The sequence below is a fragment of the Pongo abelii genome, chromosome 19 (assembly GCF_028885655.2).
Source record: "Pongo abelii isolate AG06213 chromosome 19, NHGRI_mPonAbe1-v2.0_pri, whole genome shotgun sequence".
Classification (NCBI taxonomy): domain Eukaryota; kingdom Metazoa; phylum Chordata; class Mammalia; order Primates; family Hominidae; genus Pongo; species Pongo abelii.
The window spans coordinates 74,906,333-74,930,500 of NC_072004.2; the positions used below are offsets into that span (position 1 = coordinate 74,906,333).

The 24,168-nt window shown below is 49.2% G+C and overlaps 1 long non-coding RNA gene across 1 annotated transcript in view; it reads left to right on the plus strand.

The window, feature by feature from the left end:
* LOC129051404 (uncharacterized) overlaps positions 1-23,636 on the plus strand; it is a 90,824-nt gene extending 67,188 nt beyond the window's left edge. The window contains exon 3 of the long non-coding RNA XR_008515625.2: positions 22,712-23,636. This is a non-coding gene — a long non-coding RNA (uncharacterized LOC129051404). The remainder of the gene's footprint in view (positions 1-22,711) is intronic.
* Positions 23,637-24,168: the final 532 nt, after the last annotated feature.

Consider the following 24,168-nt stretch of genomic DNA (forward strand, 5'->3'; position numbering starts at 1 on the left):
CAGAGGGGGAGGGCGCAGGGGGTGGGGAAAGAGAGAAGGTGGCTGAGACGGGTGGTGGGGGTCACAAAGCAAGGCCGTCAAATGATGCCCCTTTGACCCCACTCCATCGACCCTCCTGGAGACCCTCTTCCCTCAGCTTTGTCCTAAGGGGGCTTTGTCCTCTTTCTCTTCTTCAGGCTCTGTTTTCTCCTTGCCATCTCTCTTCTGTCTCCACGATTTCTTCTCTGCCTTCTTTTTCATTTGCCCTTCTCCCTCCATGTTTCTCTCTCCTCCCAACTCCCATTACTTTGCAGCTGGCGGCCTGCCAGTCACCTGTCTCCTTTCTTATCTCTACTGCAGAAGCCAAAGCCATGGTCTACCTATGAGAACAGGTGGTCAGAAAATCCCGAAGGCCATGGTGCAGGTTTTTATTAACTTTTATCCTTCGATGCCAGGTTGGCTGCAAGTCTCTGGCTGTTACCTCCAACATGGAGGTGATCTTTTATTCACCAACTGGCTAATTGATGGCATCCTTTATCTTATATTGATTAAGCACCTGGTTTGTGCCAGGCACTGTGGTTGGCTCTAGAGCTACCGTGGTGGGCAACAAGTGGGAGAAATGAATGGGCTCTGCCTTGCAGAACTTTCAGACTGATGGGGAGTCAGAAATGAGTCAAAGTCACACACAAATGTAAAAGTAATTTAAGGGCTGCAGACAGAGGGGTAAATACCTGTATATAAGAGCCGCTAATGAGGGAATTAACATAGGAGGATGGGAAAGGTTTCCTAAGGAGGTGATAGCCTAGGTTGGAGGGAAAAGCAAGAGTTAATCAGGCCAAGGAGTGGAGGGGGTGAGTGTGAATGAGGCAGCTGGCGGTAGGCAGAGGGAACAGCAAGTGAAAAGGCTCTGAGGCCAGAGGAACAAAGTCCATTTGTGTAATTGAAATAAGGCCTGGAAGAGAGGGGGACTGGATGAGGCTGGAACAGTAGCCTGGGCTACGTTAAGGGTCATTCTTCACCACAGAAATCATCTTGATTAAAAAGCCGATGTGTTTTGTAAGTGTGATCTATTTTATAATTTTTGGTTTTAGAGATGGTCACTGTCGCCCAGGCTGGAGTGCAGCTTCTACCTCCTGGGCTCAAGCAATCCTCCTGCCTCAGTCTCCTGAATAGCTGGGACTATAGGCATGCTCCACCATGCTTAAATGATTTTTTTAAATTTTTGGTAAAGATGGGGTCTTGCTGTGTTACCCAGTCTTGTCTTGAATTCCTGGCCAAAAGCAGTCCTCCCACCTCAGCCTCCCAAAGCACTGGGATTACAGGTGTGAGCCACTGCACCCAGCCGTATAATTTTTAGAAGTTAAGAAAGTATAATTTATCTTTTTTTTTTTTTTTTTTTTTTTGAGACTGTGTCTTTGCTGTCCAGGCTGGAGTGTAGTGGTACAACTGTGGCTCACTGCAGCCTTGCTCTTCTGGGCTGTGGTGATCCTCCCACCTCAGCCTTCTGAGTAGCTGGGACTACAGGCGTGCACCACCACGCCTGGCTAAATTTTCTATTTTTTGTAGAGATGAGGTTTTGCCATGTTGCCCAGGCTGGTCTCCAATTCCTGGCCTCAAGCGATCCTCCTGTCTCAGCCTCCCAAAGTGCTGGGATTAGAGGCATAAGCCACCGTGCCCGGCCAGAAAGTATAAATTAATCAAGAAGTTTTAAATAATTTTATGGTTTTTTTTTTCACCACAACATCCTCCACATATATTTGGAGAACAATAGGGCACAAACCTGGGCAAGAGTGGAAAATATTAATGCATGATCCACATAGGATGCTTGGTCCAGTTATAATTCCCAGGATCTGTGCAGATTGAGGGCCATTGTGCTGGAGAAGAGAGGGAAGGAGGGAATAGAGCATCACCCCAGTGTGTTGCAGGGGCCTGGGTCAGACAGAAGAAATCAGGCTGAGCCCTGTTCTACACCTCCCCACTCGGACTCCCACACAGGGTCCCTCCCACCGCAGGGTCTGACCCTGGCCCTCTGCCATGCCCACCATGTGCTTAGCCCCTAACAGCTGGGGTGGCTTGTGTTTAGGGAGGGGAGAGGGATGAGACAGCCGAGCAGGGAGGGGAGAAAGAAGCATTCAAGTGCTACTCAAAGTGAGGCCTGTGCACCAGCACCAGCAGCATCGCCTGGGAACTCACTGGGAATTCCAGTTCTTAGCCCCCACCCTAGACCTGCTGATCCAAAATCTCTGAAGTGAGGCCAGCCTTACAGCCCCGTGTGTTTTCACAAGCATACCAAGTGATACTCAGGCATTGGCTAAAGTTGAAGGACCCACACTGGAGAGGGCAAAATGTTGGAAGTGCTCGAGGCTGAATCAGTGACAACAGGAGTTGAGTCCTCCATCCAGCTGTCATCTGTTGCCACCTCCTTTATGTCACCCAAGCCATTTTCACGGAAGCCTTTCTGTTGGAACGGCGCAGAGATGGACATGACCTGGCTGTCTTAGGCCAGCCCCTCTTGATTCTCTCCCCAATCTCTGTCTAGCCTCTTGTTCTGGGTGGATGGAGAGTACCCCCCTCATTCTCGTCCATGAGTGTGGGGATGGGAGAGGAAACGTCTCAGGAGGAGTGTCAGGCAAGGCTTCCTGCAGACCCAGCTGTCCCTTCCAATCCACATCCCACCCCCCCACCCAACTCCCTCACAACAAGCACACCCAGCAGCTGCAGGAACCACCCTGGCCCAGTGCTGGCCCCAATGTCCCCAAGCTCAGGGGAAGTGGAGTTCAACCTGTTCTTCCATGACTGCCCCTCCCAGGCCTCCCCAAGGGACCCAGACCCACCACAGCCTGAACCAAGACATCTCCTGAACCCTTTTCTCCCTCCCTTCAAATATCCCCTTCTGGAGGGCATTGGGAAAAGATGCCAAAAGTCAGGTCCTCATCCGAGAACCCCCAACCTGAGCCCCAAACCCAGCTCCTCAGGTCACAGCCACTCCCACCGAACACCACCCCTCGCTGTGGGTGGGATCCCATCGCCACACAGGCCAGGCAGCTGCCTGGCCCACCTGCCCCAGAAGAGACCAAATGGAAGGCCAAGAGGAAGGGCAGTGGTGGGGAGGCTCTGGGGGAGAGGAAGCGGGGGCGAAAGGGCTGGGGCCAGGAAGTCTAGGATGTGGGAGCTGGAAGGGATCTGAGGGATCAGCTCATGACTTTTACAAGTTCAGAGAGGTTGTGTCTTGCTCAGTGTCACACAGCAAATTGCTGTCAGAGCCCAGCACAAACCTGATCTCCCAGGCCAATGCTCTTTCCAGACCTCACCCAGAGGGGAAGTGTAGCCAGGGGTAACTGTGCAATGAAAAGCTGCAGCCTACACTACTGCAGCCCACGCCATCACACAAGATCTTCCTCCAGGGAGCTGCCTCAGTGGACGCCTCATTTCTTCTCCCCTATCACTCATTCCACTACTCAAAACTGCCTAGAACTTGATCCATTAGTTCATCTCACATTCACTCCATCTTTTGTTTTTGTTTTTGTTTTGAGACAGAGTTTTGCTATTGTCGCCCAGGCTAGAGTGCAATGGCGTAATCTCGGCTCACTGCAACCTCCACCTCCCGGGTTCAAGCAATTCTCCTGCCTCAGCCTCCCAAGTAGCTGAAATTACAGGCATGTGCCATACCCAGCTAATTTTTTTTTATTACTAGTAGAGATGGGGTTTCACCGTGTTGGCCAGGCTAGTCTCGAACTCCTGACCTCAGGTGATCCGCCCGCCTTGGCCTCCCAAAGTGCTGGGATTATAGATGTGAGCCACGACGCCCGCCCCACTTCATCTTTAAAACTCTCTGTGTCGTAGGAGAGAGGGAGAGGGAGAGAGGGAGAGAGAGTGTGTGTGTGTGTGTGTGTGTGTGTCCTGCCTTCACCATCAGATGAGGGGGTTTCTTAGACAGAGGGTATGTCTCTACCATCACACTAGGCATTCCTAGAGGACAAATTGTGTCTCCCTTCGGTTAGAACAGGAGCTTCCTGAGGGTAGGGACTGTCTTCCCTACTAGACTGGGGTTCCCTGAAGGCAGGAGCTGAGCCTCTAGAATTTTGTGGGTCTCCTTCCCACCTCCGCAGTTCTCTTCAACTGAGACAGCCCTGGTGTTAGACTTTAACAGGAGGAGGCCCTCAGAGTGCCTGGTTCAGAGACCACCTATGACAGAAATGCCGCTGGCATTTGAAGCCACTGGGGCTACCACCTCGGGACATGATTGGGCATTCTCGGACAGCTGTTACTCTTTGCGCATCCCGAGATTTCCATTTGTTGTTGCAGTAATCACCAGCCTTGGTGTTCTGTGGTTCCTTTTCCACCAACCCTCCAGGGAAATGCTCTCTGAAGTTTTGAAGAGACCTCACCATATCTAAGCTGACCCTCTGAACAAAGGGAGGCTTGTGGAAACAAGGGGTTAGAGGAGAGGGTTTTCTTCCTCTCCTTGGCCAAGGCTTCTGGGGATGGCTAAGGCCGATGACTGTCTCTTCAAAGCCACCCTCCACCCCGCCCCTGTCCCGTGTTGACCTTCCTTCTAATATACCAGCCTGAGGTCACACCTTTTCCCACGAAGGGTTGGACCGCAGTTCAGCAGAGGCTGTCCAAGCGAACCCTCTCTCTAAGGAATGGTCATGGCGTCTTCCTCCCTGTTTCCCAAACGGGGTGCTGGGATTTTCATTACAGCTCCCAACTTTCCCAAGTTCCAGTAGAATTCTTCCCGGAACCTTTCTGGTATCATCACCCCGTGCATCTAACAGTCTTAGCCCCCAGCTGGAGATGTGGCAGGGCCTGAGTGAGAGCAGTAAGTACAAGGGGACCTCAGCTCTGTACCACATGTACCAGAGCATTCCCCCACAGCTGTCTACCACTGGCACTGGGCCTGACAGGAGACAGATCCTGAGAACACACATGTAACGGGGGCAAGCGGTGCTTCCTCTGCCACCCTCCATGGCACCAAGTTAGAACACTACTATGAGGTACATAGGACAGACCGAATGCCCATCTGTGGATAAAGGAAGTAAGGCTCAGAGATTAAGCTGGGCTCAGTGGCTCACGCCTGTAATCCCAACACTTTGGGAGGCTGAGGTGGGTGGATCACCTGAGGTCAGGAGTTCAAGACCAGCCTGGCCAACATGGTGAAACCCTGTTTCTACTAAAAATACAAAAAAATTAGCCAGGTGTCATGGCGGGCACCTGTAATCCCAGCTACTCGGAGGCTGAGGCAGGAGAATCTTTTGAACTTGGGAGGCGGAGGTTACAGTGAGCCGAGATCGCGCCATTGCACTCCAGCCTGGGCAACAGAGCGAGACTCTGTCTCAAAAAAAAAAAAAAAAGAAAAAGAAAAGAAAAGAAACAGATCCAAGGCCCCATGCTATTCAGAAGAGCTGGAATGCCATGCTAGGCCTACATTTGGTTTCAGTGTCACCACCCTTTGTGCCACATCTTACAGCAGTGCCAGCTTGGAACCAAACTCAGGCCCCCAGACTCCCAGCCTACTCCCAGGAGCAGTGTGTGTAGTTGAGCAGGTCATACACTGCACAACCCCAGGATTGTGCTCCTCACATTGAGGTCAGGGCAGATGGCGTCCCCTGTAGCTGTTGCAGGACATGACCCCCATGGCTCCACATGGAGGTCCTGCCTCCACACTCAGTCCTCAGCTCTCTGTGCACACATTCAACACTTGGGCCACACAAATCCATCCCCTCCTTCTCCTCTTCTCCCACTAGCCAGAGTGGCAGGCAGCAGGAGCTCTTGGGGGCAGGTGAGGATCCCTGAGGAGTGTACACACCCCCTCCCAGGACCACCATGTGCTCCCTGCCTCTCCATGTAGGAGCGCTTTCTGCCAAACCTCCCCATACCCCCGGTGCCCCCTCACTGTGCCCACACCCCTGCCTCCACACTCATCCCCACACACATGTGGGTACATACACCTACACACACGTGTGTACCATGCGAGTGAAGTGCAGGGCCCCAGATCTCCAAGCTCCTGTCTGAGACTCCACCAAGCAGGGGGCTGAGGGCTGAGGGCTGGGGGCTGGGGGCTGGGGGCTGGCCTCCCTTAGCAGAGCCCCCTCCCCCTCTACTCGTGTGCAGGGCCCTGGCCCCTCCCGGGGAACAAGGCTAGGATTAATAAGCGGCCTGGCTCCCTCCCCTAATGGGCTCCAGCTGCACAAACATTCCCAGAATTCAGAGCCGGCTCTGTCTGGGGCAGCCCAGGCCTCAGCCCCAGCATTCCTGGCCCCCTCCCCGCTAGGCCTGAGACAGCTGCTCCGGAACTCCAGCAACTGGCTGGGGATCGAATCCCAATTCAGCTTCTCCAGAGGTGGGGGGCAGTGGAGTGACTGGGGCTGGGGTGGGAGGTGAGGGGACGGGAAGAGGTAAGTACACTCTGAAAGGACACCTCCTTACCTGCCCTTCCCCCGCCTGCCGGGCCCACCCCTCCCCCAACACTGCTCACACCTTTAGCCTAGGTGCCAGGGCCCAGCTTGGTCTTCCCTAATTTGTCTCACCAGGCAGTGCCCTTGGCTGGCAGTGCCAGGAGGAGGTAACCCAGGCAGGGCTGGGAGAAAAGATAAACATCTCTCCCCTTGTGTTTTAAGAGATCCAGCTGGGTCTCCATGGAATCTATGGCCTGGCAGCAGCTTAGTTTAAACAGATTCTTATCAAGCAGGGGGAAGGGGTGGCAAAGGGAGCAAGAGGAAGAAGGAAAGTGGGGGTTCTCACCCTCCCATTATCCACCCGGGAGTGACACTCAGGGTCCCAGTGGGAGGAATCCTAAGTGGACAAAGATGAGCCCGTGAGGATGATGGCTCTGAACCTGTCTTCCCGGATCCCAGGCCACAGGGGTCAGTCATTCCTCTGTCCCTGATCTGTCCTTGATCTGTTGCCCCCAGTTACGCCTGCTGTGGACACCAAGGGCTGAGGCCATGGGAGAAGTCCCGTGACTCCTGTTGGTGCCAGGGTCCATCTGAGCAGGGACTGGTGGAGAGCACGCCACCTAACAGAGGTGTGTGCGGCTGTGTGTGTGCCTGTGTCTCCCTGGCCAAGCGGAAGCAGCTGAGTCAAGTAGCACCTGCATGTGGACGTGGCGGTGTGTGTGCATGCGCCAGTGCACATCAGCCTCTCCGTGTTCAAAAACGCTGTAAGCTCCACGCTCACTCAGAAAGGCTGCCTGCTGGCCACCCCTCCCCAAAGCTGCAAGTGTCCCTCCCACGGAGCATGTGCCAGAGAGAGGCTGAGAAGAGAAAGTAGAGGACAAACAAAAGAGAGGTAGGGCCGGGCGTGGTGGCTCACGCCTGTAATCCCAGCACTTTGGGAGGCAGAGGCAGGCAGATCACTTGAGGTCAGGAGTTTGAGACCAACCTGGCCAACATGGTGAAATCTCATCTCTATTAAAAATACACAAATTAGCTGGGCGTGGTGGCACATGCCTGTAATCTCAGCTACTTGGAAGGCTGAGGCAGAAGAGTTGCTTGAACCAGGGAGGCAGAGGTTGCAGTGAGCCGAGATCACGCTACTCCACACCAGCCTGGGCGACAGAGTGGGACTTCGTCTCAAAAAAACAAAAGGTTGATGAGGCGAGAGCCCTGAGGGAGGCTGTGCGGGCAGCTGAGGCACTGACTTGGGAGTTAGGAAACGTAGGTCTTGGCCTCAACTCTGCCAGAGACCAGCCAGGACGTTGGATGTTTCACTTCCCTGATCAGTATCCTTCCCTTGAATAAGAGAAGATTGGACAAGAGTCTCTCCTGAGTCCCTTCTTGGATTCCACTGTGATGAGCGCTGGGTTGGGGGACACAGGAGGATGCTACATCCTCTCAGAGCTGCAAGAAAGGGGCTCTGGAGGGGCCACCAAGAGCAGCCTATAGGGACTGAGTAGAGGGTCCCTAGTCTCTCTGGCCCTGAAGAGGAAATTGAGAAAGGGGTGTGCTCCCTGTCTTGGGGAGTCCCGGTCTGCAGGGAAACCAAGTACACCACAACATGGAGACAGATAAAGGCAGATGATCTCAACTGGCTGAGCTCTTGGCGGCCGTCCTGGGTTGAAGGGGAAGAGGGCCATTGAGACAAACAACAAGGAACTGTTTACTCTCTACTCTCTTTTTTTCACGTACACACAGCAAACACATGCGGCCCCTCCTCAGGCCTCTCCAGGCTGAGGAATGCAGACCCACTGCTCCAGGTCTTGGTCCCCATCAATCACACTGCCCACGCATGTCACATCACCTGCTTCCTCGCAGTCCTGGCCATTTCCCCATGGAGGCACAGAGGGAATGACACTCTCACAGCATTTGAGCCCTTTAACTCATCATTGATCTGTATCTCCACTCCCCACCCCACCCCCAGCTATGAGACTAGCTCCTGAGTTGCAGGGAGACCTGAGTTGAGGTGAGACCTCCTTTGCATACATGGAGAAACTGAAGGGCTCTGGGTGGGACGGGAACTCAGGAATTGGACCCCATTTAGGACTCTATCCAAGTGAGCCTCATCTAGCTGTTCGTCTGGCATTTCGTGAACACCTACTTTGTATTCAGGCTTTTGTTATTAATAGAAGCTGAATAAGACAAAGAAATAACATTTCTCCCAGGGGCATCAAATCAGAGGAAAAAAAATCCTTCCCCCAAACCAAAGGTGGACTGGAACCAACCCTAGACTGACCGAAGAAACACAGCCATCAACATGCTATTGAATTTTAGAGCTGTTTATGTGGGCACCAGAGAAACAGCAGACCAGACGCCTGAACCTCCCAGGCTGAAGCTCTGGACTACAAAGCTGTAGACGCTTAGCAGGGAAACAGGAAAAGAGGGAAGCAGCCGGCCATGGTTGTGAAATTCTGAGGTCTAGAACCCTAAGGCAACAAACTGAACTCAAAGCTTCTCTCCTCTACTCCCCACTCCCTTCGTTTTTCAGTTGTCTATTGAGTAAATAATCCACCCCAAAACTGAGTGCTTACAACAATACAAGTTTTTCTTTTCTTTTCTTTCCTTTTTGGTTTTTTTTGAGTCTTGCTCTGTTGGCTAGGCTGGAGTGCAGTGGCGCGATCTCAGCTCACTGCAATCTCTGCTTCCCGGGTTCAAGCAATTCTCCTGCCTCAGCCTCCCAAGTAGCTGGGATTACAGGCATGTGCCATCATGCCTGGCTAATTTTTTTATTTTTTGTTTTTAGTAGAGATGGCGTTTCACCATGTTGGTCAGGCTGGTCTTGAACTCCTGACCTCAGGTGATCTGCCCGCCTCGGCCTCCCAAAGTGCTGGGATTACAGGCGTGAACCACCATGCCCAGCCAATAATACAAGTTTTTCTTTGCTCACAATTCTACAAATTGGGCAAGGTTCAGTGTGGACAGCTTGCCACACTGGTTCTGGAGCATCCAAGATGCTTCACAAATACATCTGGCCCCTCTGCTGGAACGGCTGGAGGAGAAAAGGGGCTGGCTGGGGCTTTCTCTTTTCCTTCATAGTCTCTCATCCTCTGGGGCTTCTCCCTTGCTCGCTTTCCCTATAGCTCCCTCTCCTCCAGGGTGGCCAGACGTCTTTACATGGTGACTGGCTTCCAAAAGGGAAGAAGTAGAAGTTGTCAGGTCTCTTAAGACCTAGACCTCAGGTTGGGCGCGATGGCTCACGCCTTGAGGCCAGGAGTTTGAGACCAGCCTGGGCAACATGGCAAAACCCTGTCTCAAAAAAAAAAAAAAAAAAGGAAAGAAAGAAAAATTAGCCAGGTGTAGTGGCAGAGGCCTGTAGACCCAGCTACTCAGGAGGCTGAGGTGGGAGGATCACTTGAGCCTGGGAGGCGGAGGTTACAGGGAGCTATGATCACACCACTACACTCCAGCCTGAGTGACAGAGACCCGTCTCCAAAAACAAAACAAAAAAAAACACCTAGGCCTCACCTGTCAGGGCATCAGTGTTGCTGCCACCATTGGTCAGAGCAAATCACAGGCCACCCTGGATTTATTTATTTATTAAGTCAGACTCTCACTCTTTCACCCAGGCTGGAGTGCGGTGGCGCACTTGGCTCACTGCAACCTCTGCCTCCTGGGTTCAAGCCACTCTCATGCCTCAGCCTCCTGAGTAGCTGAGATTACATGTGTTCACTACCACAGCTGGCTCATTTTTCATATTTTTTGTAGAGACGTATTTTTTGTTGGATTTTGTCATTTTTCATATTTTTTGTAGAGACGGGGTTCACCATGTTGGCCAGGCTGGTCTCAAACTCCTGAACCCAAGTGATCTACCCGCCTCGGCCTCCCAAAATGCTGGGATTACAGGCATGTAATCAGGTGCCCGGCTCCACCCTGGATTTAAGAAGAGAGAAAATGCACTAACGGAGCAGCATGCGCGTGAGGGGACGGCATTGCTGGTGGCCCATCTTCGCGGGCCACCCCGCCATCCCCCTTACTTGGCTCCCCTTTTGTTCCTCCTTGGCACGCTGGAGCACTCTCTCCTCTCTGGAGTGTCGTCCTTCTTCTTCTCCTGTACCCCATGTCCAATCAGCCCCCAGGTTCTATTATTGATGCCTCCTCCATGTCTCTCAAATCATTCTTTTTCTTTTCTTTTCTTTTCTATTTTCTTTTCCTTTTCTTTTCTTTCCTTTTCTTTTTGTTTTGTTTGTTTGTTTGTTTTTTGAGACAGAGTCTCACTCTGTTTCCCAGGCTGGAGTGCAGTGGGGCGATTTCGGCTCACTGCAAACTCCACCTCCTGGGTTCAAGCAATTCTCCTGCTTCAGCCTCCTGAGTAGCTGGGATTACAGAGGCATGCCACCACGCCTGGCTAATTTTTGTAGGTTTTTTTTTAGTGGAGACGGGGTTTCACCATGTTGGCCAGGCTGGTATTGAACCCCTGACCTCAAGTGACCCGCCCACGTTGGCCTCCTAGAGTGTAAAATCATTCTCACAGTCACTACCATCCACTGTTACCCAGAATGCTCAACAGCTTCCTAAAGGGTCTCCTGTTTTCACTCTTGCTTCAATACCATGTTGCTTTTCAACTTGCAGCCAGAATGAGCATTCCAAAGGCTATACCTGTGGGGTGCTGGGTGGCTGGGGACAGGAGAGTCGGGGGGATTTGTGCTTCAATATGTGCTCTTTTGTACCATATGTGTACCTTTGCAAAAACTAAAATGACTTTTAGGGCCTGGTGCAGTGGCTCACACCTGTAATCCCAGCACTTTGGGAAGCCGAGGCAGGAGGATCGTTTGAGCCCCCGGAGTTTGAGACCAACTTGGGCAACACAGGGAGACCCTGCCTCTACAAAAAAAAAAAATATATATATATATATATACACATAATTTTATTTTATTTTATTTTTGGAGACAGGGTCTTGTTCTGTCACCGAGGTTGGAGTGCAGTGGCACAGTCTTGGCTCACTACAACCTCTGCCTCCTGGGTTCAAGTAATTCTCATGCCTCAGCCTCCCGAGTAGCTGGGATTACAGGCATAAGCCACCGCACCCAGCCTTACAAAATTTTTTTTTTAATTAGCTGGCCATGGTGGTGTAGTCCCAGCTACATGGTGGAGGGAGGGTGGGGGCTGAGCGGGGAGGATCACCTGAGCCCAGGAGGTCAAGGCTGCAGTGAGCAGTACATCACTGCACTCCAGCCTGGGCAACAGAGTGAGACCCTGTCTGAAAAACAAAACAAAACCCCCCACACACAAAACAATTGACTCAAAATCAAATTTAATAATAAAATAAACCAGATCCTCATTGTGTCACTCTTCTACTGGAAGCTCCTCAGTGATGGTCCATGGCTCCCAGCATAAAATGGAGCTTAGATACCTTTCAAGATCTGCCCCGCCTGGTCCTGCAGGCACTCTTCTCAATTTTGCGCTCTATGTTCCAGTCGAGCCGAACTTCTCTGAATTTCTTGCATTTCCTTGAAAGTACAAATTCTCTCTTGCTTGCAGCTTTTGCACATGTGACTGCTCACAACACTGTTTATTCTTCAGGTCTCAGCTCAGGTGTTTCCTCCAGGAAGTCTTTCATGGTCCATAAAGTTCGGGTTTGATGTCTCTTCTGCAAGTTCCCATAGTGCCCTTGACTTTTCTAGCATTCTGCTCATCACATTCTACCGTCTTTTTGTTTGTTTGTTTGAGACAGGGTCTCACTCTGTCGCCTAGGCTGGAGTGCAGTGGCGCAATCTCGGCTCACTGCAGCCTCGATCTCCTGGGCTCAGTTGATCCTCCTGCCTCAGCCTCCTGAGTAGCTGGGACTACAGGTGCATGCCACCACACTGGCTAATGTTTTGCATTCTTTTGTAGAGACAGGATTCCACCATGTTCCCCAGGCTTGTCTCAAACTCCTGGGCACAAGAGATCCACCGGCCTTGGCTTCCCAAAGTGCTAGGATTACAGAAATAAGCCACTGTGCTGACCTGTTTTGTTTTGTTTTGAGACAAGGTCTCATTCTGTTGCACTGGCTGGAATGCAGTGGTGCGATCATAGCTTGCTGCAGCCTTAAACTCCTGGGCTCAAGCAGTCCTCCTGCTTCAGCCTCCTGAGTCGCTGGACCACAGATGTGCACCATGATGCCAGGCTGAGTTTTTAAATTTTTAGTAGAGATGAGATCTTGCTATGTTGCCCAGACTGGTCTTGATTTCCTGAGCTCAAGCAATCCTCCCGCCTCGGCCTCCCAAAGTGCTGGGATTACAGGTTGAGGCACCACACCCAGCCTCACACTCCATCGTCTTTATCTGGTTCTTCACCTGTCCCTCCCACCATAGCATACACTTCCAACAGGGCAGGAACCAAGACTGTGATGCTCCCTGCTGCTTCCCTAACACCCATGCAAAGGTGCTTACTACTTACTGATGGAGGGAGGAAAAGGAGAGGGAGGAAGAAAGAAAAAGAGGAGAGAGAAAGAGAAGAAAGGTAGGTTGGTTTAAAAGCTGCAGCAGGTCAGGAAGCTAATTTTGGAATATGAAGTGGGGAGTTTTACTGTAAGGAATTACGTGGCCATGTGGACTGAAGCATGTGAATAAATATCATAGACATTACACACGAAAGAGAGACAACCATTACATGATTCTTTTTCTAGAAGTTCTGTAACAGGCAAAATTAACCAATAGTGATAAAAGTCAGAATAGTGGTTATCTCTAGCACAGTACTCACTGGAAGGTAGCAGGAGCAAAATGTTCTCTCTCGTTACTTAGGTAGTGTTTACATGAGTGTAGACACAAGTAAAAATTAATTAAGCTGGCTGGGCACGGTAATTCTAGCACTTTGGGAGGCCGAGGTGGGCGGATCACCTGAGGTTGGCAGTTCGAGCCCAGCCTGACCAACATGGAGAAACCTTGTCTCTACTACAAATACAAAATTAGCCAGGTGTGGTGGCACATGCCTGTAATCCCAGTTACTCGGGAGGCTGAGGCGGAAGAATCGCTTGAACCCGGGAGGCGGAGGTTGTGGTGACCTGAGATCGCACCATTGCACTCCAACCTGGGCAACAAGAATGAAACTCCATCTCAAAAAAAAAATATTATTAAGCTGTGCTTAAAACTTAAATGTACTTTACAGCCTGGGCAACATGGCAAGACCCTCATTTCTACAAAAATTTTTTTTTCAAAAAGCTGGGCGTGGTAGCACATGCCTGTGGTCCCAGCTACTTGGGAGGCTAAGGCGGGAGGATCATTTGAACCCAGGAGGTTGAGACTGCAGTGAGCTGTGTGTTCATACCACTGCAGTCCAACCTGGGTGACAGAGCAAGACCCTGTCTCAAAAAAAATTTTTTTAAAGCACTTTATTCATTTTAGTCTATGTTATTTCAATAAGAAGTTAGAAAGAAAGGAAGGAAAAAAGGAAGGAAAGAATTTTAAAAGGAATAAATAAAATTATTTAGGCCAGGCATGGTGGCTTATGGCTTGTAATCCCAGCACTTTGGGAGGCCAAGGTTGGTGGATCATCTGAGCTCAGGAGTTCGAGACCAGACTGGCCAACATGGTGAAACCCCATCACTACTAAACATACAAAAATTAGCCAGGCATGGTGGCGCATGCCTGTAATCCCAGCTACTTGAGATGCTGAGACAGGAGAACTGCTTGAACCCAGGAGGTGGAGGTTGCAGTGAGCCGAGATTGCACCACTGCACTCCAGGCTGGGTGACAGAGCAAGACTCCGTCTCAAAAAAAAAAAAATTGGCTGTAAATTCAAGTCAACTGCCTAGTTGGGTGAGAGTGATAAAGCAGTTACAATCTAGGACTAAGGCATAGAACTGGGATCTAGGCAGAAAAAGCAGTGTCACACGTGTGCATGCAAATGAGTGAGGAAACTGGTTTATATTGACAGGAGGAAAGTACTGCAAACAAAACTGCTCATCACTCTTCATGCACTTCCCATTCCCTCCCAAAGCCTCCACTGGATTTTCCATTACCACACTTAAAGCCCAGACTCCTTGACCTCACATTAAAGCTTTCTTCTATCTGCGCCCCCAACCGTCCTTTCAGGTCTGTCTCCCTTTCTTCGTGCCCTCTCTCCCCACATCCACCGCACAATGCATGCTTCCTTGTACTTTTTTTTTTAAATTTGTTGTTAAATTATTATTATTATTATTGAAACAAGGTCTCACTCTGTCGCCCAGGCTGGAGTGCAGTAATGCAATCTCGACTTATTGCAGCCTTGACCTCCCTGGCTCAAGTGATACTCCCACCTCAACCTCTCCAATAGCTGGAACCACAGGCACGCACCATCATGCCCGGCTAATTTTTGTATTTTTGGTAGAGATGGGGTTTCGGCACGTTGCCCAGGCTGGTCTTGAACTCCAAAGCTCAAGCAATCCATCTACCTTAACCTCCCAAAGTGCTGGGATTACAGGTGTGAGCCACCACGCCCTGCCGCTCCATGCGGCATGTTTACCTATATGGGTGTACCAGTCCACAGAGACATCGGCTATTATTGCCTTTTCCTTATTGAACTCCTACTCGCCATTACGGATTAACTGCTCCTCTGTCGTTCTTTTCATGGCTCTTTGCTCACAGCCAGATAGCATGTAAGTTGACCTCTGGTAGATCACAGCTATTTGTGTATGATTCTGTCTCTGTCTATAACATAAGCCCTCCAGAAGTCAGGGACAATGTCAGTGCCCAAACCTACAGCTGTAGCTCCCAACTCTTGTCTGCATCACGACCACATTTGCAACTGCCTACTAGATATCTCCTCCTCAAAGTATATGTGTTCAAAACTGAGTTGATTATAGATAACCCAGAAATAAACTCTCACATATATAGTTAAATTATTTTTGACAAGGGTGGCAAGACCATTCAATGGGGAAAGGATAGTCTTCTCAACAAGTGGAGTTGGAAAACTGGGTAGCCACACACAAAAGAATGAAGTTGGACCCTTATACGTCATATACAAAATTTAACTAGAAATGGATCAAAGGGCCAGGCACAGTGGCTCATGCCTGTAATCCTAGCACTTTGGGAGGCCAAGGCCAGTGGATCACCTGAGGTCAGGAGCTCAAGATCAGCTTGAGCTCCTGACCTCAGGGGGTCAACATGGCAAAACCCCCTCTCTACTAAAAATACAAAAATTAGTTGGGCATGGTGGTGCGTGCCTGTAATCCCAGCTACTCAGGAGGCTGAGGCAGGAGAATTGCTTGAACCTGGGAGGCGGAGGTTGCAGTGAGCTGAAATCGAGCCATTGCACTCCAACAACCTGGGTAACAGAGCAAGGCTCCGTCTCAAAAGAAAGAAAGAAAGAAAGAAATGGATCAAAGATCTAAATGTAAGCAGAAGCTTCACTTCATTGGATTTGGCAATGGTTTTTTGGTATGACGTTAAAGACACAGACAACAAAAGAAAACATTGATAAATTAGATGTTACATTATAAAAGTGTAAAAATTTTGTGCATTAAAAGACAATATCAACAGAGTAAAAAGGTAACCCACAGAATGAGAAAAATATTTGCACATTATATATCTGGTAGGGGATTAATAGCCACAATATATACAGAACTCCTAAAACTCAACAACAAAAAAGCCCACCTGATTTAAAAATGGGCAAAGGAGCCGGGTGCAGTGGCTCACGCCTGTAATCCCAGCACTTTGGGAGGCCGAGGTGGGCGGACCACAAGGTCAGGAGTTCGAGACCAGCCTGACCTGGTCAACATGGTGACCTTGTGTCTACTAAAATACAAAAATGAGCCAGGCGTGGTGGCATGTGCCTGTAATCCCAGCTACTCGGGAGGCTGAGGCAGGCGAATAGCTTGAACCCAGGAGGCGGAGGTTGCAGTGAGCCGAGATAGCACCACTGCACTCCAGCCTGGGCAACAGAGCAACTCCATCTCAAAAAATAAAAATAAAAATAAAAATGGGCAAAGGAGTTGAAAAGATATTTCTCTAAAGAACATATACAAATGGCCAATAAACAAATGAAAAAATGTTTAACATCACTAATCATTAGGGAAATGCAAATAAAAACTACAATAGGTGGCCAGGTGCAATGGCTCACAGCACTTTCGTATGCCAAGATGGGTAGATCGCTTGAGCCCAGAAGTTCGAGACCAGTCTGACCAACATGGAATTACAGGTGTGAGCCACCACGCCCGGCCCCAAAATTAGTAGTGGTTTTTTGTTTGTTTGTTTGTTTGTTTTTTGTTTGAGACAGTTTTGCGTTTGTCACCCAGGCTGGAGTGCAATGGTGCGATCTCGGCTCACCACAACCTCTGCCTCCCGGGTTCAAGCAATTCTCCTGCCTCAGCCTCCCAAGTAGTTGGGATAACAGGCATGCACCACCATGCCCAACTAATTTTGTATTTTTAGTAGAGACAGGGTTTCTCCATGTTGGTCAGGCTGGTCTTGAACTCCCAACCTTAGGTGATCCGCCCGCTTGGGCCTCCCAAATTGCTAGGATTACACACGTGAGCCACTGCGCCCAGCAAGCTCTACTTCATCTTCTGAGGAACAAATGAGTTAATACATGTCAAACACTTAGAACAGTGCCACATATATAAACTTAATTTTTTTTTTTTTACAGTATCTTGCTGTGTCGCCAGGCTGGAGTGCAGTGGCCTGATCATGGCTCACTGTAGCCTCAACCCTTCCTGGCTCAAGCAATCCTCGTACCTCAACGTCCTGAGGAGCTGGGAATACAAGTGTGCACCACCATGCCTGGCTAATTTTATTTATTTATTTATTTAGAGATGGAGTCTTGCTCTGTCACCCAGTCTGGAGTGCAATGGTGCGACCTCGGCTCATTGCAACCTCCGCCTCCTAGGTTCAAGCGATTCTCCTGCCTTAGCTTCCTGAGTAGCTGGGATTGCAGGCACCCACCACCAGACCTGGCTAATTTTTGTATTTTTAGTAGAGATGGAGTTTCGCCATGTTGGCCAGGCTGGTCTCAAACTCCTGACCTCTTGGTCCGCCCGCCCCAGCCACCCAAGATGTTGAGATTACAGGTGTGAGCCACCGCACCCAGCCAATTTTTTTTTGAGTAGAGACGAGGTCTTGCTATGTTGCCCAGGCTGCTCTCAAACTCCTGGCCTCAAGCAGTCCTCCCACCTCAGCATCCCACAGTGCTAGGATTACGGGTGTGAGCCACTGCGCTCAGTGATAGCTTAATAATTATTGTTACCATTTGTTTCAGTTATCTATTCCTGCATAACAAAGTACCTCAAAATTTAGTAGCTTAAAACAACAATTGTTTTATTATATCTCATGATTTTATGTGTCAGGAATTTGGGCAGGGCTTGGCTGGGAGATTCTTCCACTCCACACTCCAGAAGGTGTTGATAAGGACACTTGATGATATTCAGCTGGCAGATGGGCTGGTCAGGAGAATTCAAAACAGTTTCACCTACATGTCTATTGTGTTAGTGAGCATGGCCAAAAGTTAGAACTATTGGCTGGGCGCGGTGGCTCATGCCTGTAATCTCAGCACTTTCGGAGGCCGAGGTGGGTGGATCTCCTGAGGGCGGGAGTTCGAGACCGGCCTGACCAACATGGAGAAACCCCGTCTCTACTAAAAATACAAAATTAGCCAGGCATGGTGGCACACGCCTGTAATCCCAGGTACTTGGGAGGCTGAGTCAGGAGAATCTCTTGGACCCAGAAGGCAGAGGTTGCAGTGAGCCGAGATCGTGCCATTACACTCCAGCCTGGGCAACAAGAGCAAAACTCTTTCTCAAAAAAAAAAAAAAAAAAAAAAAAAGTTAGAACTATTAAACAGAACACCTCCATATGACCTCTTTAGCATAGTGGACTCAGGATAGTCTGACTTCTTACATGACAGCTCAGACAGCTCAAAGGGCACAGGTTTGAGCGTTACAAGGAACAAGGTTGAGGCTGCATGAGCTTTTTTTTTTTTTCTCCCTGTAGCCTCAACCTCCCAGGCTCAAGCAATTGTCCCCCTTCACCTCCTGAGTAGCTGGGATTACAGGTGGGCACCACCACATTCAACTAATTTTTTAATTTTTGTAGACACAGCGTCTCCCTATGTTGCCTAAGCTGGTCTCAAATTTTTTTTTCTTTAGAGACAGGGTCTTGCTCTGTCTTCCAGGCTGGAGTGCAGAGGTGCAATCATAGCTCACTGCAGCTTCAAACTCTGGGCTCAAGCGATCCTCCCCTTAGCCTCCTGAGTAGCTGGGACTACAGGCATGTGTCACCACACCCAGGTAATTAAAAAAATTTTGATAGAGACAGGGTCTTGCTATGTTGCCCCAGCTAGTCTTGAACTCCTGGATTCAAGCAATCCTCCCGCCTCGACCTCCCAAAATGGTAGGATCACAGGCACGAGCCACTGTACCTGGCCCTGCATAGGCTTTTATAACCTAGGCTTGGATGTCACACAGAGTCACTGCCACTGTATTCAGTTGATCAAAGTAGTCCAGATTCAAGGCAAGCAGACACAGACCTTACCTCTCAATAGGAGGAGTGTCAAAGAATTTGAAGTTATACATTAAACCCTCCTCACTTTTTGACCCCCAAAAGAAGTTTCCCGGAGGGATGAACTCCAGAGGGATGTCGATGGAACAGTCTATCCTTCTTTCTCTGACAAGGAATTAGGATTATGTCTCCTGTGATTTAGAGGCAACCATTTCACACCCTTCCCTGGAGGTGTGCAGGTATAGCCTCACCCATATCCATCCACATGCACACACACAGGCATTCACACAGGCAGATCTGGTACATCTGTGTATCCAACCTGTCTCCATTTCTATCCGTTTTTCAGGTCAAGGAGACCCAAAGTCCTGCCCTAGAGTTTTTTCCTGGGAAGTTAATTTACTGACCATTCCTGTTCCCACTGGTGTGAACAGGGGGTGTTGGTAGGGATGGAACCCAGTCAGTCACTGACTGGGGAGTCTGACTTTGATGTGTTCTCTGGGGTGTTCTCTGGGGTGTGCATGCACGTGCGTGCGTAAATGCCTCCTGGTTCTGACTGGCTCAAGTCAGTATAGAAGTGAGGTCTGGTGCTAAGAGCAGGCTGGATGGCTCAGACACATTCTATAAATCCAAGGAAGCCAAAGTGAGATCTAAATTCTGCAAGGGTCAGCCCAAATCCTCAGTCTAACCAGCCCTGCCACACTCTTCCCCATACTCATCGTCTGTCCCATGCGTACTCACTGTTCCCTGATCATGCCACATTCTTCCATTCTTCCGTAGCTTTGCTCATGCTGTTCTCTCTGCATGGAATGCCCTTGCCCCCTCTTTTCCCTGACAACCCTAGTGTCTGCCCGTTGTATCACGTGAAATTGCAATGTATATATATATATATATATATAAAATAATTATTATTATTATTTTAGACAGAGTCTCACTCTGTTGCCAGGCTAGAGTGCAGTGGTGTGATCTCCGTTCACAGCAACCTCCGCCTCCTGGGTTCAAGTAATTCTGCCTCAGCCTCTCGAGTAGCTGGGATTACAGGCATGTGACATCACATCTGGCTAATTTTTGTATTTTTAGTAGAGACAGGGTTTTGCCATGTTGGCCAGGCTGATTTCAACCCCTTGACCTCAGGTGATCCGCCTGCCTGGGCCTCCCAAAGTGCTAGGATTACAGGCATGAACCACCATGCCCAGCGACCTGTATATATTAATAGCTCCACTTTCCTCAAGAGCAGATACCATGCTCTACTCATTGCCATATCACTACTGCTTGGCACACAATAATTTTCAACAAACACTGGTTGAACTAATGATTGAATGAACAGCTATTGCTCCCAGATTCAGCAACTATTTCTCCTCCATGTCTTTGCTCTGTCCAACTCCACCCCAGTTCCCTGGGCTGCTATGAGAAGGGGCAAGGATCCCAAAGGCTAGAGTGTAAAGTTTGGGCTGCATTCTTGAGGCCCCAGGGAGATTCTGCAGAGTCTCCGAAAATAGGGAAGGGTTCCATGTTGTAGAGATGGGCCCAGCAGGCCCACAGGCCCTCACACCTATAGTGGGAAAAACCAGAGAATTCTGCAGGGTTTTTCTAATGTTGGGGAGGATATCTCAAAGTCCGAAATAGTCTGTAAACATTGGGTTAAGTGTTAGGGTGTGCTGGGAATACTTAGACTGGGACTGAGCCAGTACCCTGCTGGAAGAAAATAATTCTGGCTGCTGAGGTGGGGGCAGGTGCAGTTGAGAAAAGAAGTCCCCAAGATCAGTGCTCCTAGCTGGGTGCGGTGGCTCACGCCTTAATCCCAGCACTTTGGGAGGCCAAGGGGGGCGGATCACTTGAGGCCAGGAGTTTGAGACCAGCCTGGCCAACATGGTGAAACCCCATCTCTACTAAAAATACAAAAATTAGCCAGGTGTGGTGGCTCACACCTGTAATCCCTGCTACTCTCCTGAGGCAGGGGAATCACTTGAACCTGGGAGGCGGAGTTGGCAGTTAACCGAGGTTGCACCACTGCACTCCAGCCTGGGTGACAGAGAAAAACTCCATCTGAAAAAAAATTAAAGATCAGTGCTCCTCACACTTGAATGTGCAAATTCCCTAAGAATCTTGTTAAAATGCAGCTTCTGATTCAGAAGGTATGAGGTCAGCCCCAAGATCCTGCTTTTCTAACAAACTCCCAGGTGATGGCACTATTGGAAGGGTAGAGGGTAGGGGCCAGAACGCAGTTGGAATCACACTTTGAGTAGCAAAGACCTAGAAAACTAGCATGATGATCCAGACGCTGAGGATTCAGCCCTTAAAGGGAGTAGCTGCCATCAGCAACATCAGTAAAATGTTCAGAAGATGATGCAGGAGACAATACACAAAGCAAGCCTGACAAAAATCTGGCCTGCGTGCCTACCCTTCCATTCTTTGATTCTGTGACCACGGCAAACATCACTAGTGGATCTCAGCACTATCTCCCACTAAGCCAAAAGGATGCTTCAGAATCCATCTCACCACAGTACTCCAGGTAGTCACCCAATTAATTACAGTTGGCGTGAGAAATAACCCCACTTGCTATTTCTGGTATTGTGGTTAAGAGTCTGACTGCTTTTGCTCTACTCTGGCTAGTTTGATGCCCTTACAGCAGCTTTCATGAACGTCAGTTATTTTAATACGTTGCAATTTGAGGTAAAGAGAGCCCTCATTTTGCAGTTTTGAACGTTAAATGAGGCTGGGTGTGGTGGCTCATGCCTGTAATCCCAGCACTTTGGGAGGCCAAGGCAGGAGGATTGCTTGAGCCCAGGGGTTTGAGACTAGCCTGGGCAACATAACAAGACCCCAACTCTACAAAAAAATTTTAAAAATTAGCCGGGTTTGGTGGTACACGCCTGCAGTCCCAGCTACTTGGGAGGCAGAGGCAGGAGGATCTCTTGAGTCCAGGAGTTCAAGGCTGCAGTGAGCTATGATCACGCCACTGTATCCAGCCTGGGTGATGGAGTGAGATCCCGTCTCAATTAAAACAACAACAACAAAGAACATTAAATGATATTATGAATGTTAAGTGTCTGACACATAGAATGTGCAGATATTCAATAAATGGTGGCTAGGCCTGTCACGGTGGCTCACGCCTGTAATCCCAGCACTTTGGGAGGCTGAGGAGTGTGGATCACTTGAGGTCGGCAGTTCAAGACCAGCCTGGCCAACATGGCAAAACCCCGTCTCTACTAAAAATACAAAAAATTAGCTGGGTGTGGTGGCGTGCATCTGTAATCCCAGTTACTCGGGAGGCTGAGACAGGAGAATCACTTGAACCCGGGAGGCAGAGGTTGCAGTAAGCCAAGCTCCTGTCACTGCACTCTAGCCTGGGCAACAGAGCCAAACTCTGTCTCAAAAATAAATAAAATAAAATAAAATAAATGGTGACTACCACGTAGAAGGGTGAATATATTGCCTGCACAGTTTGACAGGACATGGTGGTGGAATGGGAAAGAGGAAGAGAGGGAGACAGGAGCCAGAGAGCTGGAGTGGGGAAGAATAGGTGACAAAGGCTATTCCTGCCTGAGACTGTGGGCAGATTCTCAGCTCTCTCTGGATGGCCCTGGGCTCCCTACTGACACTAAGGCTCTTTGAAAGAGGTGAGTGGCACTTGTCATCTTGAAATACCTGAGTACAGAACTTCTTTTCAAGGAAAGCTGTGAAAGACTCCGATACGGTCAAAAAGATTATTGTCTGTCCTTGTGTGTTATTTTCTAGTTTTATTGTCATCGAGCTATTTTACCACCCAATCAATGGAAATAATTCTTGTCTATAGAAATGCAAATTACCTGGTGCATATGCAATTGATTATTGCTCAGTGGTTATTGACCAATTTAGCATCTATTAAGCAGATTTACTTCATCTTTTTTTTTTTTTTTTTTGAGACAGCTCTGTTGCCCAGGCTGGAGTACAGTGGTGTGATCATGGCTCACTGCATCCTCAACTTCCCGTGCTCAAGTGATCCTCTTGCCTCAGCCTTCTGAGTAGCTGGGACTACAGGTGTGCATCACCATCCTTAATTTTTTAAAATTATTTTTTGTAGATAAAATTTTGTGTAGATTATTTTTTTGGATCTCACTATGTTGCCCAGGCTGGTCTTGAACTCCTGGGCTCAAGTGATCCTCCTACCTTGGTCTGTCAAAGTGCTGGGATTACAGATGTGAGCCACTGTGCCCTGCCTACTTAATCACTCTTTTTGTTTGGTTTGTTTTGTTCTAAGACAGGGTCTTGCTCTGTCACCCAGGCTGGAGTGCAGAGGCATGATCTTAGCTCACTGCAGCCTCAATCTCCTGAGTAGCTGGGACTACAGGTGCACATCACCATGCCTGACTAATTTTTTAAATTTTTGGTAGAGACAGGGTCTCACTATGTTGCCCAGGTTGCTACTTCATCATTCTTTTTTTTTTTCTTTCTTTTGAGACAGAGTCTCACTCCGTTCACCCAGGCTGGAGTGCAATGGTGCGAACGTGGCTCACTGCAACCTCCGCCTCCCAGGCTTAAATGATTCTTATCCCTCTGACTCCTGAGTAGCTGGGATTACAGGCATGCACCCCCATGCCTGGCTAATTTTTGTATTTTTAGTAGAGACAGTGTTTTGCCATGTTGGCCAGGCTTGTCTTGAACTCCTGGCCTCAAGTGATCCACCTGCCTCGGCCTCCCAAAGTGCTGGGATTACAGGCGTGAGCCACAATGCCCAGCCTATTTCATCATTCTGGATGGCCTAAATATGTCTCTGCTCTTTGGATTGTCCTTTGAACTGACTGTAACATCTTACTGGTTGCTTCACTAATTAATGAATTAAATAAAAATTTTGACACGATTATTGTATATTTCTATGAGAGTAATTATTTTGCTTTGTAAAAAAAACACCTTTTTTTTTGATATTCTCACTAACAGTGAAGATCAGGCAGGAGGTTTCCAAGATCCTCTGCCCCAGATAAGCTTTTCCACAGGCTCCAATCGCCATTACATCTGTCAGGTTGTTTTTTTTGTTTTGTTTTTGAGACGGAGTCTTGCTCTGTCTCCAGGCTGGAGTGCAGCAGCGCGATCTTGGCTCACTGCAACCTCCGCCTCCCAAGTTCAAACGATTCTCCTGCCTCAGCCTCCAGAGTAGCTTGGACTACAGGCGCACGCCACCATACCCAGATAATTTTTGTATTTTTAGTAGAGACAAAGTTTCACCATGTTGGTCAGGATGGTCTTAATCTCTTGACCTCGTGATCTGCCCGTCTTGGCCTCCCAAAGTGCTGGGATTACAGGGATGAGCCACCGCGTCCGGCCCATCTGTCAGGTTTATAGGGGATTATCCCCACTTCATTGCTTGTTTTATGCCATCCAAATAGATA